This window comes from Lactuca virosa, chromosome 2 (genome assembly GCF_052849685.1).
Source record: "Lactuca virosa cultivar CGN04683 chromosome 2, Lactuca_virosa_CGN04683_v6, whole genome shotgun sequence".
Taxonomy (NCBI): domain Eukaryota; kingdom Viridiplantae; phylum Streptophyta; class Magnoliopsida; order Asterales; family Asteraceae; genus Lactuca; species Lactuca virosa.
Genome location: NC_136427.1, coordinates 203,811,254 through 203,827,294, shown reverse-complemented (window position 1 = coordinate 203,827,294; position 16,041 = coordinate 203,811,254).

The following is a 16,041-nucleotide window of genomic DNA, read 5'->3' as shown; positions in this document are numbered from 1 at the left end:
GTATGTCTGCTCACGTTTTATTTGACTCGGGTGCTACCCGATCGTTTGTATCTCTTGCGCTTAGCAAGAAGTTTTGGGATGCGTCGGGAACTTTAGATTACCCGCTCGAGGTGGAGATTGCAGATGACCGCACCATTAGTGCTGCGAGGGTGTACTGGGATTGTGTCCTGAATGTGCTTAGTGAGAGATTTCGTGTCGACCTAGTCCCGATACCGTTGCGAGGGCTGAAAGTGATTATTTGAATAGATTGGTTGGGGGCCAACGGGGCCATGATTGACTGTGAACATCAGTTGGTGAAGGTTCGAACCCCAAGTGGGGGAGAACTGGTGATACATGATGATAGGGCATCGTAGGGGCCGATCCTCTGTTCGGCTGCGAGGGCTAGGAGGTTCCTGCAGCAAGGTTGTTCGGGATTCCTGGCTTATATCTCGGATACAAGGGTAAAGATCACGAAGGATGTAGGCAGTGTGCCGGTTGTTCAGGATTTTTGGATGTTTTCCCTGAAGAGTTACCAGGAGTGCCTCCGGAGAGGCAGGTGGAGTTTCGTATTGACTTGGTGCCGGGTGCCGCTCCGATAGCAAAGGCACCATACCGGTTGGCACCACCAGAGATGCAAGAACTCTCTATGCAGCTTCAAGAGCTACTAGACCGAGGGTTCATTCGTCCGAGCAGTTCCCCGTGGGGAGCACCGATTCTTTTCGTTAAAAAGAAGGATGGATCGTATAGGATGTGCATCGCTTATAGGGAGCTGAACAAGCTAACGGTGAAGAACCGTTATCCGTTGCCGAGGATCTATGATTAATTCGATCAGCTGCAGGGTGCGTCTTGGTTTTCCAAGATTGATCTTCGGTCGGGATACCAACATATGAGGATTCGGGATGAGGATATACCGAAGACGACTTTCAGGACTCGGTATGGGCATTATGAGTTTGTATTGATGCCATTTGGGCTCACCAATGCCCCAACAACATTCATGGATCTTATGAACAGGGTGTGTAGCCAATGCTGGATCGGTCGGTGATCGTTTTCATTGATGATATCCTGGTCTATTCTAAGACTAGAGAGCAGCACGATCAACACTTAAGAGAGGTGTTGGAGACCCTAAGGGCGGAGAAGTTGTATGCCAAGTTCTCTAAGTGTGATTTCTGGCTGCGAGAGGTACAATTTTTGGGGCATATCATCAACCAAGAGGGTATTTTTGTTGATCCAGCCAAGGTTGAGGTTGTGATGCAGTGGGGAGTACCGAAAAATGCATCAGAGATTCGTAGCTTCTTGGGTTTAGCGGGTTATTATAGGATATTCATTCAGGACTTCTCCAAGATTGTTATGTCATTGACCCGTCTGACCAAGAAGAATGTGATGTTTCGGTGGGGAACAGATCAACAGTTGGCCTTCGAGACCTTGAGGCGGAGATTGTGCGAGGCTCCGATCCTTGTACTGCTGGAAGGATTAGATGATTTGGTGGTGTACTATGACGCATCGATATCAGGGTTAGGTGCGGTACTGATGCAGAGAGGGCACGTGATAGCATATGTCTCACGTCAGTTGAAGCCGCATGAGGCAAATTACCCTACTCACGATCTGGAACTGGGGGCAGTGGTGTTTGCCCTCAAGATTTGGAGGCATTACTTGTATGGGATGCGGTGTACCATTTACACCGACCACAAGAGTCTGAAGTATTTGATGGACCAACAGAACCTCAACATGCGACAAAGAAGGTGGTTGGACGTGCTAAAGGACTATGATTGTGAGATTCTATACCATCTAGGGAAGGCCAATGTAGTGGCCGACGCTTTGAGCCGTAAGACGGAAGGTTCCCCAATTGGGACTGTGTGTTTGAGGATGATGGTAATCTCTCCATTGTTGGAGATGATCAAAGAGGCTCAGGTTGAGGGAGTGAAGAAAGAGAATCAGAAGGTAGAGAGGATTCGAGGACAATATCCTTTGTTTGTTAAGGATAGTCGTGGTCTCTTGATGCAGTGTGGCCGGGTGTGGGTACCGGTGACCAGGGGAGTGAGACAGAAGATATTAGAAGAAGCGCATAAGTCCAAGTTCTCTATACATCCAGGAGCTACGAAAATGTATAGGGACTTGAGGCTGAGTTATTGGTGGCCATGCATGAAGCGGGAAATTGATTGGTTTGTAGAGTGGTGCTTGACTTGCAGGAAGGTCAAGGCCGAGCATCAGCGGCCTCATGGTAAGGTACAGCCGCTACCCATTCCCATGTGGAAATGGGAGGAGATCACGATGGACTTCATTACGAAGTTGCCAGGGACGGCGAGGGGTGTGGATGCCATATGGGTGATTGTGGATAGACTGACGAAGAGTGCCCATTTCATTTTGATATCAGAAAGTATATCCGCAGAGAAGTTGGCGGATATTTACGTGCGTGAGGTGGTGGCTAGACATGGGGTTCCTGTGTTGGTAGTCTCTGATCGTGATGTTCGGCTCACATCCAGGTTCTAGAAGAAATTCCACGAGGAGCTGGGCTCTCAGCTACATTTTAGCACGGCATACCACCTCCAGACCGACGGTCAGAGTGAGAGAACGATTCAGACATTGGAGGAGATGCTACGGGCATGCGTGTTGGATTTTGGAGGGAGTTGGGATATGTATCTCCCACTGGCAGAGTTTTTGTACAACAACAATTATCATGCCAGTATCGACCGAGCTCCGTTCGAGATGTTATATGGTCGAAGGTGCAGGACCCCAGTTTGTTGGGATGAGATCGGACATCGGGTCATGGGAAGCACTAAAGTAGTGCTCAAGACTATTGGGTTTGATTCAGCAGGTGCGCGACCGGTTGTGGGTTGCGCAGAGCCGTCAGAAAAGCTATGCTGACCGACGGCGAACAGATCTTGAGTTTCAGGTGGGGGATTTCGTGTTGCTAAAGGGGTCGCCCTGGAAAAGGATCATCAGGTTTCGGAAGAGGGGCAAGTTGGGGCCTTGGTATATAGGCCCGTTCAGGATCACGGCCCGGGTGGGCAAGGTGGCATATTGCTTGGATCTGCCATAGGAGTTTAGCCAGATTCACAACACATTCCATGTGTCACAGCTTCGGAAGTGTGTCACAGTCGAGGCTGCGGTTGTCTCGTTGGGTGATATCCAGGTGGATGAGAGCTTGAACTACATCGAGAAGCTCGTTGCCATCTTGGATAGGAAGACGAAGGTTCTTCGAAATAAGGAAGTAAGACTGGTGAAAGTGAAATGGCAACATCGGAAGGGTTCCGAATGGACTTGGGAACCGGAAGAGGAGATGCGAGAACATTACCCCGATTTGTTTGAGTCAGCAGACTTCGAGGACGAAATCTAGTTCAAGTGGGGGAGACTTGTAACATCTGGTTTAATTTGGAAAGGTTTTATGCATGGACTCGGCGAGTTGGGAGATCAACTCGTCGAGTATTGCCGCGGTATCATGGAACGTAGAACGGGACTGACTCGGCGAGTCGACGGGTCGACTCGGCGAGTCCGAGCTGTTTAAAGAAAACCCTAAATTTGGGGTTTGCGCCCTATATAAATAACATTATACGCCTTTGTAGCATCCCTTAGCATCATAAGAAAGCGTTTACGGCTGCAAACACTTGGGTGTGTGAAGTAATAGCTTTGGGGGCTTAAGCCTTGGGATTGTGGAAGGAATTCCAAGTTTGAAGAAGAAGTATCAAGGGGAAAACACTAGATCTAGCATCTAGTTTGTCTTGGGCATTGTATTAAGACAGTTTGGGAGGAGCAGCGTGGGATATATCCGACTACAGTTTGCCAGTTCATCCTTTGAGAGGTACATCTGAGCCCAAAGGCAAGGGTAAGACGTGATGGCACGGCGTGCACTCTATCTCTCTTTTACTGATATGTTTTTGGGGACACTTTGATGAATTAAATAAGTTGTAATGAATACTGATTTGAAAACAATTATGTTGGGATTTCATGGATTATGCAAATGTGTTTTATTAATTAAAGATGAAAATTTCTTTGAAAATTTGGGTCGTTACAATAGATCTATACACAAACTCATGCTCTCCCTCCAGGAGACTCTGGTTACAAAACGCGACCTAACAAGTATATTTCTAAGTCGTGAAGTGGTGGTTTCACATTATGGTTATCTTGTTCTTGTTATAGTATGTTCTCTTTTTTCTAGTGTATAGTATGTTCTCTCTGTTCTAGTGTATAGTATGTTCTCACTGTTCTAGTTGTAGTATGTTCTTACTTTTATTAGGTATAGTATGAACTGAACCCCTAAACTATACCTATTATAGTTTACTAGTATCTTTACTTTGAACTGTTACTGATTTGAAGAAAAGACTCATTTATCTACTGAGTTATGATTGTACTTTAAAAATGGAGTTTTATCAACAATAAAGTAACATAACTTTAAAAGAGTTTTTGAAATGATTTGATCGCTTATAAACACATAAGCAATCCTTTAAAATGATGTTTATTCACAAAACATTTACACAATTATCATTGTGTTCAACTTGTATTCCCCCCCCCCCTTAAAAGCATTTAAAACATTTAAAAGATTGATTATAGGGGTATGAACTCACCTTATGTGGGTGATTCAATCGAATATGTGTGTAAGGATGAGAAGTTCCACGGATGAATTCCCGAGACACAAACGAGTCCTAAATGACATATAATGGCATATATAGGCATGTAATTAGTGTTTAAAACAACTAACATGCAAGGAAACTACCTTAAGGACTAGGAAACACTTGAAATGAAGTGTTAAAATCACATGTGATTGATCAAAAGGGAGTTTACGGCCAAAGGGAAGTGTTCACGGCCCAAATGGATGCATGGTTTACGGCCCATTGGAGTTCACGGCCCAATATGATGAATGGTTCACGACCCATTGGAGTTCACGAACCAAGCATGATGAGTTCTTGAAGGGTTCACGACCATATGAAGGTTTCACGGCCGTGAACACTTCAAGCTCATGAAGATGGTGATGAAAGTGGTGAATCTAAGGTGTAAACAAAGGGGGTTTCAAGCATAAACAAGTATAGATGTGTTACTAACCTTTTAAGTGAAGATATAAGAGTTCTTGGTGGATGATACTTGAGAGAGAACTCGAGTTCGTGGTTGGAAGATGAAGAAATGAATGAAAAATGAAGGGAATTTATACTTATAGGAAGGAGTTCACGACCCTAATGAGAGTTCACGGCCGTGAACCTCAAGTGTTGGGTTCTCTGGTTCGGGTGAAGCCTTCTGATCTCGAGTCAATACTTCCTAACACTCAATCCTTAAGTGTACTAGGCTTAGAACTCCTTAGAATGACCCTTAACAAGGCTACAAGGCAATGGAATTTAGTCTGACTTTTGGTTGATTGGTTGGATTTACAAGATAAAAATTTTCAGGTTGTCACAAGTAGGAACGAATTTGGTCGCGTGTCTTAAGTGACAAACTCGACGAGTTGGAGGACACAACTCGACGAGGTTGAGTTGGACGATGAAACCCTAATTTCCAGGGTATTGCACATTATTTAAAGGGTCATTAGCCTCCCTTAGCCTCCCTTACAACCCTCCTTGAACTCAAAAACCCTAAATCGTGTTTACTCTCCATATTTTTGTGTTTTCAAGCTTGGAAGGTGGATCTTGGTGAGAAGAGATTGAAGTTCAAGAAGTATGGAACAAAGAAAAGTCTTAGAACCCTTTTTAGCATCACATTGAAGGTAACAATTCGTTACCTTTACCTTAGCATCACATTGAAGGTAACAATTCGTTACCTTGGCTCTCTGTTAGCTAGATCTCTTCATTTATGGGCTTAGAACCCTTTTTGGTGTATTGTTGTGGAATTTCCGGTCTTGGGGCAAGATCTGAGGTTGCAACTTCAGATCTGGACTCCTTTAGCCCCTTATTGTCATCAAGTCTCAGCCTTTGTCAAGCTATGGCCTTCTTTTTGCCTTAAGCTTCTTCCTTAGTCTAGTTTTGGCTCTTAAGACCTTGCATGCACGTAAAGTTTGCAACTTTACGTGATAACTAGGCCCTAGGAGTCTAGATCTACAAATTGGAGCCTTGAAGTGGCTCAAAATCATCTGGATAAGAAATGGACTATATGAACTCGACGAGTTAGATAAGCCGACTCGACAAGTTGGGGAGAGTTTTACCGTTGTTTGGTTTATGCATGAACTCGGCGAGTCAGTAAGAGGACTCGACGAGTCAGTTAGGGTTTTCCCCGACTTCTGGACACGCATGGACTCGACGAGTTGGTCGGAAACTCGAGGAGTCAGTGAGGGTTTTATGACTTTCTGAGTTCTTAGGGAACTCGACGAGTTGCTAGCTACACTCGACGAGTTGGGTCAACATGGATTGTTGAATTTGACCGTTGACTTTGACTTGGACCAAGGGTTGACCAGTTGACCTCTAGGGGGGGGGGGTACTTTTTGTAATTTGGGAATTTACGGAAGTGAGTCATTGGTGGATGTAGGTGTTGGATTTGGAGCTACATTTGGTGGAGTTGACTTTATCGATTCGAGCTACTTGTGAGGTGAGTTCTCCTCACTATATCAACAGGGTCTAAGGCACCAATGCCGACCCTTATCAAATTTGTATTCGGGTTTATTGCATGATATTCTTATTGATTTACATCCTGGTATTTAGGATGGTGATATGCTTAGTGACCTGGTTAGGTCGGTATCCTGGTAGTTAGGATGATGCTATGCTTAGTGACCTGGTTAGGTCGGTATCCTGGTATATAGGATGATGCTATGTTAGTGATAGATTAGGTCTGTATCCTAGTTATAGGATGTTGCTATGATTGATGATCTGTTAGATTGGTTTGACTGTTATATATGCTAGCGTATGATATTATGTGCACATGTTTATTTGATTGGGGGATTGGGTTGAGGCGGTCCTGCTTTGTGCTGAAGGCCAACATACCCAGGGCAGTCCGGATAGACTACAGGCCCAGGAGGGCATGTTGGTCAGACTGAAGGCCCAACGAGCGGTTCGGATATGCTGTAGGCCTTAGGAGGCGGTCCAGACGTACCGATTCGGCTCGAAGAGCGGTCCAGATAGGCTAAAGGCCTGCGAGGCGGTCCAGTCAGGCTGAAGGCTCATTATGCATGTTGTTTGCTTATATGTTATTGATATGTTTTGTGGCATTGGTATTTTGGGGGTAACTCACTAAGCCTTCGAGCTTACATTTATCGATTATTGTTTCAGGTACTTCTGATGATCGCGGGAAGGCGAAGGCGTGATCGTACAACTCCTCAAATTATATGATTTTATGATTTAATTTTGGGATACTCTTACATTATACTATTTTGAAAACAAGTTTTGTAATAACCATGGGTTTTGAATTGTTTTAAAAAGTTTAAATTTGGCATGATTTTTATGAGTGTTACAAGTTGGTATCAGACCTTGGTTTGAATGAATTGGAGGAAACACTCGTGTGTCTCCAGTATTAAACTAAGGACAAGATTTTAAAAATGATTTTTCAAATGGTTTTCAAAATACTAAAGGAGGATGCAAGTGTACGATCAGCCGGAGCTCGCGGATAGACCCCAAAATACCTTACGGATTATTTGATTTATGTGATATGTTAGAACATCATGCTAGTACTAGGCTAGGGATCTTCAGGAATTGCATGATAGAATTGCCTGATTATATGATGCCTAGTAGCCTAGGGTTTTCCTTATATGAAATTGAAATCATTACTGTAGTTGCTTAGTGTATGCATCACGGCCGTACATAATTAAGATCTTATAGCCTGAGAATGTTTGGTTTGGCCTTATTTCCTGTTCTTGTTTGATGAAGTGCTTAGGGTAGGATCAGGTATTTGAAAGTCTATAAGGTCCAACGTTATGTATGGTTAGCATACACGAATGCTGCAGGGTTGGTGGAAGTTTCATGGATGGGTTGTTTGGGATGATTCCGCCGGTTATGAGACATTTAGCCTTCCTCTAAGAGTGAGGATTGAGTGCATGCCATGCTTATGTATAGTTTTAGGGCGTTGTGATGATACTTGAGACAAATATGGGTAGGTGTGGAAGGTAGTATGGGCCCGTACTACTGAAAGCATAGGACCCATACGCGTAGCAAGGAAGTCACAACCCCTAGGTTTTTGTTGGGAGTCGGTTCCCGGATTGTTATGTGGAATATGTAATATCTTTCTGGTACATTTTTAGCATGGTGGTTACCCGACGATTTGTGACTGGATCCGGGTTAGGATCAGGAGATGGCAGACAGGAGGCACCGTCAATACCCGAGACTATCGGCCAGATGAGGCCAAACGAGATGGACGACAGGATCCGGGAGATCCTGCATGATGAGGTTTCTGTGATATTTCGGGCTCAGTTGCCGGAGATGTTTGAATCCATATGGTGGAGTATTTCGATGATCGCTATGCAGCCCTCACTGAGGCGGCTGCCACAACAACTGTATCGGTGGCAGGGTTAGGAGTCGGTCGGGCTTTTCAGTATCAGGACTTCGACAATATAAAGCCCCCTACTTTTGATGGGACTCAGGACCCCATCAAAGCCATGAGGTGGCTATCTGACGTGGATGGGTGCTTCTTCACGTGTTCATGTCCTACTGACCAGAAGGTCAGGTGTGTCATGAACCTGCTGAGGACTAGGGCGAAGGACTGGTGGAGCTTGTTCATATTCTGATGATCAGAGAATTGTTGTTACTTGGGAGTAGTTTAGGGATATGTTCCGCGCTCGCTACATTCCACGGGTCGAGTGGGAACGGTTGGCTCAGGAGTTCCTGGATTTGAGGCATGATGGTCAGACGGTGACGGAGATCACCCACATGTTCACAGAGAGGGCGATGTTCTGCCCGGAGTTTGCTTCTGAGCAAGCTCAGATGACTTGTTATCTGAGCATGCTCAAGATTGATATTCGTTAGTTTGTGGCGAACCAGCGTTGTGATACGCTTCTGGATTTATAGGAGGCCGCTAGGCGGCGTGAGTTGGAGATTGAGCTGCAGTTGAGGGAGCAGCAGCAGGCCCTGGCACAGTCACAGTCGGCGCCAAAGCGGTCTAAGACCGCTGATTCCAGGTCAGGGGGACAGCAGGGCCGCACTTGTGGCAAGTGCGGGAAGGGTCACTCGGGGGTGTGCAGGTTTAGAAGCACGTGCCGCAAATATGGCAGGGAGGGGCATTATGCGATGGATTGTCGTCAGACAGCCCCGCTTCAGGATATGAGGATTTGCTACCACTGTCATCAGGTTGGTCACGTGAAGAACAACTGTCCACAGCTCGTAACTAGGTCAGCGCAGGCTCCAGTATCGGTTACACTGAGGATTACTGACGGGAATCAGGATGGAGCAGCGCCCCCGAGGGCCTAGGGACGCACCTTCTAGCTTACATTAGAGGAGGCCAGAGCAGCACCAGATGTGGTTGCTGGTATGTTTCTATCCCTTATTTTACTGATTATATCTATTTTATGCTTATATGTTTGTACCTGTAATTAGGTACGTTTTTAGTGAACTCCTTACCTGCTTTGGTAGTATTTGACTCGGGGGCGAGTGGGTCGTTTGTCTCTCAGACTTTTATTAGGGAGTTCAGTTTGCCAGTGGGAGAGCTAGAGTGTTCGTTGCGAGTCTCTATCGCTAATGAACACAGGATTTCTTCTTCTTCGGTCTATCGGGGTTGCGTATTGGAGATCTTCGGAGTATCTTTCCCGATAGACCTGATTCCGATCCCCATGGGGGATGTATGTGTAATCGTGGGTATGGACTGGCTTAGTCGCTTCAGTGTCATGATTGACTGCGAGGGTCAGCGAGTGGTAGTTCGAACCCCAAGTGGGGGAGAACTGATTGTTTATGGCGAGGGCACCGGATTGGGATCAGAGTTTTGTTCGGCTGCCAGGGCTCGGTAGTACGTTTAGCACGGGTGTGCGGGTTATCTAGCGTATGTGGTGGATATGCGGGACAAGGATCAGGTTTCAGTATCAGGGGTTCCCGTAGTCAGAGATTTTGCTGATGTGTTTCCGGAGGAGTTACACGGAGTGCCTCCGGAGAGGCAGGTCGAGTTCAGGATCAACCTAGTTCCAGGTGCGGCCCCTATCGCCAAGGAGTCGTACCGGTTGGCACCACCAGAGATGCAAGAGCTGTCATCACAGCTTCAGGAACTGCTGGGTAAGTAGTTCATCCGTCTGAGCAGTTCTCCATAGGGAGCACCGATTCTCTTCGTCGGGAAGAAGGATGGTTCACACCAGATGTGCATTGATTACCGGCAGTTGAACAAGTTGACTGTGAAAAACCGTTATCCACTACCGAGGATAGATGATCTTTTCGATTAGTTGCAGGGAGCATCTTGGTTCTCCAAGATAGACTTGAGGTCCGGGTACCATCAGTTTAGGGTTAGGGAGGAGGACGTGGAGAATACCGCGTTCCGGACTCGTTATGGATACTACGAGTTCGTGGTGATACCATTTGGGCTCACCAACACGCCAGCAGTATTTATGGACCTGATGAATCGGGTCTGCAGACCGATGCTCGACCGCTCGGTCATAGTTTTCATAGATGATATCTTGGTGTACTCCAAGACCCGGGAGCAACATGAGGAGCATCTTCGGGAACTATTGGGAGTTTTGAGGCGAGAACGGCTATATGCCAAGTTCTCAAAATGCAAGCTTTGGTTACGAGAGGTCCAGTTCCTGGGACATCTCGTTAACCAGGAGGGGATTTTGGTCGATCCGGACAAAATCGAGGAGGTTATGCAATGGGAGGCTCCGAAATCTCCCTCGGATATCAGGAGATTTTTGGGATTGGCAGGGTACTACCGGAGATTCATACATGATTTATCCAAGATTGTAGTACCCCTCGCCCGCCTGACGAGGAAGGGGGTGGATTTCCGGTGGGGCCCCGAGCAGCAGAGGACGTTTGAGACCCTTAGGCAGCGACTATGCGAGGCTCGAGTTTTGACTCTTCCGGAGGGAGCTGAGGATTTTGTGGTGTTCTGTGATGCATCCATCACAGGGTTGGGAGCGGTTCTCATGCAGAAAGGACGGGTGATAGCCTATGCATCGCGGCAGTTAAAGCCGCATGAGATGAGATACCCTACTCATGATCTGGAGTTGGGAGCGGTGGTATTTGCTCTCAATATTTGGAGACATTACCTCAATGGGGTCCACTGTACCATTTACACGGACCACAAGAGCTTGAGACACATCATGGATCAGCCGAACCTAAACATGAGACAACGCAGGTGGCTAGATGTAGTCAAGGACTACAACTGTGAGATCCTTTACCATCCAGGTAAAGCGAACGTGGTTGCGGATGCTCTGAGCCGCAAGTCAGCTGGATCTTCTACTCCAGTGACGTGCATGAGGATTTCAGTGTATTCTCCACTTGTGGGCTTGATCAGGGAAGCCCGGGCAGAGGGTATGCATCAGGAGAACTGGAAGCTTGAAAGGATTAGGGATGAGAACACCTAGTTTGTGCAGGATAGCCGGGGATTATTGACCCGTTACGGTCGGGTCTGGGTTCCGATGTCTGGTAGGGTCAGACAGACTATATTGGAGGAGGCTCATAAGTCTCGCTTCTCTATTCACCCGGGGGCCACCAAGATGTACCGGGACTTGCGATCAAGTTACTGGTGGTCGTGCATGAAGCAAGAGATCGCTTGGTATGTTGAGAGGTGCTTGACCTGCAGGATGGTCAAGGCCAAGCACCAGAGGCCGCATGGCAAGCTGCAGCCTCTAGAGATTCCCATGTGGAAATGTGAGTAGATCACGATGGACTTCATCACCAAATTGTCGAAAACGGCGACTTGTTTCGACGCTATATGGGTCATCGTGGATCGATTGACCAAGAGTGCTTATTTTCTGCCCATTCGGGAGTGCTCATCGGCCGAGAAGCTGGATGATGTGTATATACGCGAGATTGTCGCTCGCCACAGGGTTCCGATCTCTATCTTTTTAGACCGTGATGTTCAATTCACCTCCCGTTTCTGGCAAAAATTCCACGAGGAACTGGGCACGCGGCCGGTGGAGAGGCCAGTGGCCGTACTGGAGAGGAAAGTGAAGGTCCTACGGAAACGAAGTAGCTTTGGTAAAGGTACAATAGGAGCACCGGAGGGGATCTGAGTGGACTTGGGAGCTGGAGGCTGAGATGCGAGACCATTACCCGGAATTGTTCACCGCAGCAGACTTCGAGGACGAAGTCTAGTTCAAGTGGGGGACAATTGTAACACACCGACTCTCAGGTATAAACTTTTCAGCTTTATATTTATTTAGAAAGGTCTACTTGACAAGTTGGATGCCCTGACTCGTCGAGTAGGAACGAATTTGGCCGCGTGTCTTAAGTGACCAACTCGACGAGTTGGAGGACACAACTCGACGAGTTGGAGCTGGAGGATGAAACCCTAATTTTCAGGGTATTGCACCTTATTTAAAGGGTCATTAGCCTCCCTTATAGCCCCCCTTGAACTCAGAAACCCTAAATCATGTTTACTCTCCATATTTTTGTGTTTTCAAGCTTGGAAAGTGGATCTTGGTGAGAAGAGCTTGAAGTTCAAGAAGTTTGGAACAAAGAAAAGTCGTAGATCTGAGCTCTACTCCATTTTTGCATCTCATTGAAGGTAACAGGTCGTTACCTTGGCTCTCCATTAGCTTGTCTCTTCATTCATGGGTTTAGAACCCTTTTTGGTGTATTGTTGTGGAATTTCCGGTCTTGGGGAGAGATCTGAGGTTGCAACTTCAGATCTGGACTCCTTTAGCCCCTTATTGTCAAGCTATGGCCTTCTTTTTGCCTTAAGCTTCTTCCTTAGTCTAGTTTTGGCTCTTAAGACATTTCATGCACGTAAAGTTTGCAACTTTACGTGATAACTAGGCCCTAGGAGTCTAGATCTACCAATTGGAGCCGTGAAGTGGCTCAAAATCATCTGGATAAGAAATGGACTATATGAACTCGACGAGTTAGATAAGCTGAATCGACGAGTTGGGGAGGGTTTCGTTTCTGCATGAACTCGGTGAGTCAGTAAGAGGATTCGATGAGTCAGTTAGGGTTTTCCCCGACTTCTGGACACACATGGACTCGACGAGTTGGTCGAAAACTCGGCGAGTCAGTGAGGGTTTTAAGACTTTCTGAGTTCTTAAGGAACTCGACGAGTTGCTAGCTGCACTCGACAAGTTGGGTCAACATGGACTCTTGACTTTGACTTGGACCAAGGGTTGACCATTTGACCTCTGGGGGGTATTTTGGTAATTTGTGAATTTATGGAAGTGAGTCATTGGTGGATGTAGGTGTTGGATTTGGAGCTGCATTTGGTGGAGTTGACTTTATCGATTGGAGGTACTTGTGAGGTGAGTTCTCCTCACTATATCAATAGGGTCTAGGGCACCAATGTCGGCCCTTATCGGATTTGTAACCGGGTTTATTGCATGATATACTTTTTGATTTACATCTTGGTAGTTAGGATGGTGATATGCTTAGTGACCTGGTTAGGTCGGTATCCTGGTAGTTAGGATCATGCTATGCTTAGTGACCTGGTTAGGTCGGTATCCTGGTGGTATATAGGACGATGCTATGTTAGTGATCGGTTAGGTCTGTATCCTGGTTATAGGATGTTGCTAGGATTGATGATCTGTTAGATCGGTTTGATTGTTATATATGCTAACGTATGAGATTATGTGCACATACTTATTTAATTGGGGGATTAGGTTCAGGCGGTCCTGCTTTGTGCTGAAGGCCAATATACCCAGGGCGGTGCGGATAGACTATAGGCCCAGGAGGGCATGTTGGTCATACCAAAGGCCCGGAGAGCGGTCCGGATAGTCTGTAGGTCCTGCGAGGCGGTCCAGACGTGTCGAAGGCTTAGAGAGCGGTCCAGATAGGCTGAAGGCCTGCGAGGCGGTCCAGTCAGGCTGAAGGCTCATTATGCATGTTGTTTGCTTATATGTTATTGATATCTTTTGTGGCGTTGGTATTTTGGGGGTAACTCACTAAGCCTTCGAGCCTACATTTATCGATTATTGTTTCAGGTACTTCTGATGATCGCGGGAAGGCGAAGGCGTGATCGTACAACACCTCATATTTTCTGATTTTATGATTTGATTCTAGGATACTCTGACATTATACTATTTTGAAAACAAGTTTTGTAATAACCATGGGTTTTGAATTGTTTTAAAAAGTTTAAATTTGGCATGATTTTTATGAGTGTTACAGTGTCACAATCTCGTGGAATGTCAGAAGCACGTCGCGCCTTCTATCTGCGCGCAAATTTTTATAAAATCTTAGAAAACTCATATATTCTTCATACGAGTTCCATTTTCGGGTTTTATATCTACGCGTAGCTATCGATAAGATCTACAACTTTCATTTAGACTCTGTTGGCTAATTTTGATTTTATGTTTAAAATTATATTTTTAACAGGCTTAGACTGTTAAATTCCATTAAAAATTCATAACTCTCTCGTCCGACGTTCGTTCTTGACTGTCTTTACATTGTTGGGTTCTTATTAACGAGGTCTTCCATTCTTTTTTAGATTGTTTCGGTTAATAATCAACTGATCTAAAATTTGATTTCTGTGCTAACGCGGTTACGCTGAAATATTAGAAAAATCATAACTTCTTCTCATGAAGTCAAATTTAGACGTTCTCCATATGCACGCTCTCGGTTTTACGATCACCATGACTTTTGTTTAGATCAATTAGGCAAATAAGTGATCTATCTCCGATTCACTATTTACGACATTCAATGTCGTATCAGGTCGAACGCGAAATTTCAATGAATTGTAACTCCTTCTTTCTAAGTCCGATTTAAGTATTTCTTATATATCTGGAATCCTCGTTACAACCACTTCATCTCTCATCGAGGTTATTCTTCCTAGTTATTATTCTATTTTAGACGTGTATTTTATTTCTTATTTAATATATCGTTTTAAGCGCGTATACTACATATAACTACACATAGAACACATAATATTCAATATTCTCTTTATTTATTTCATAAAAAGTTTACAATTATTGACCATCACAAGTATATCATTTATTAATGCCTAGCGCGAAAACGCGGGCGTTACAATAGATTCAAGAACACTCAAAAACATCGTCCGCCACCACCACCACCATCGTCTGCCACCTCCATCTCCACCTAAACTTCTTCTACTACTTCTTCCAAAAAAATCATCCCAAAAACAAAAACCGTACACAAAATATGGGTTTGTTCTTAAGTTCGCCCCTATATGATGAATACATACACAAAATTAGATCTGATGAACACACACACAAAATCAGATCTTATGAAAACATACACACGCAAAATCAGATTTGATGAACACACACATACACACACGAAATCAGATGAACACACACACACAAAATCAACATACACAGACGAAATCAAATGAACACACACACACACACACGAAATCAGATGAACACACACATACAAAAAATCATATCATCACTCCATCAAAATCGCACCCCTCATTCTCTTGCAATAGATCGATTTCTCTTCTTTCTTCTTTCTTAAAATTGACGTTAAAACAACCGAAATCAAAATCATTGATAGTTGCATATATGTGGGGTTGGGTTTTCTTACTTTGAACTCTTAAGAATAAACCCCAAAATCAAATAGGAAATTGAATATGTATGTTCTTGAGCTCTTCTCTCTCCCCTCTATCTATCTCTCTCTCTCTCTCTCTCTCTCTCTCTCTCTCTCTTCAGATGAAAACGTAGTTGTGTATGTGTGTGTCACAACTAACATTTTTGGCTAGGAAATTCTATCTATGTATGATCAACTCTTGATGTATCTTGTAACTTTAAGATTGATGCTATACATGTTATTTATTTCAAAAACAACTATTCAAATTAAAACTCACTCGTGAAGGCCAAAAATCCTAATTCGATACATTTCATACGCTCAACTTTGGGTTGTAACCCTAATTTTCCCGGTTCAAACATCTTTTTTGGGCCAGGAATCATTTATTGGGCCTAATGGGCCAATAGACCCACAACTTGATTATTTTGGGTTAAGATACTTCATTTGGGCCCTATTTGGACCCACATTCACTAAGTAATTGATTTTGGGCCACAAAACTCTTCATGGGCCTTAATGGGTCGTAAACATTATTGTAAACCTCATTGGGCCGAAAACC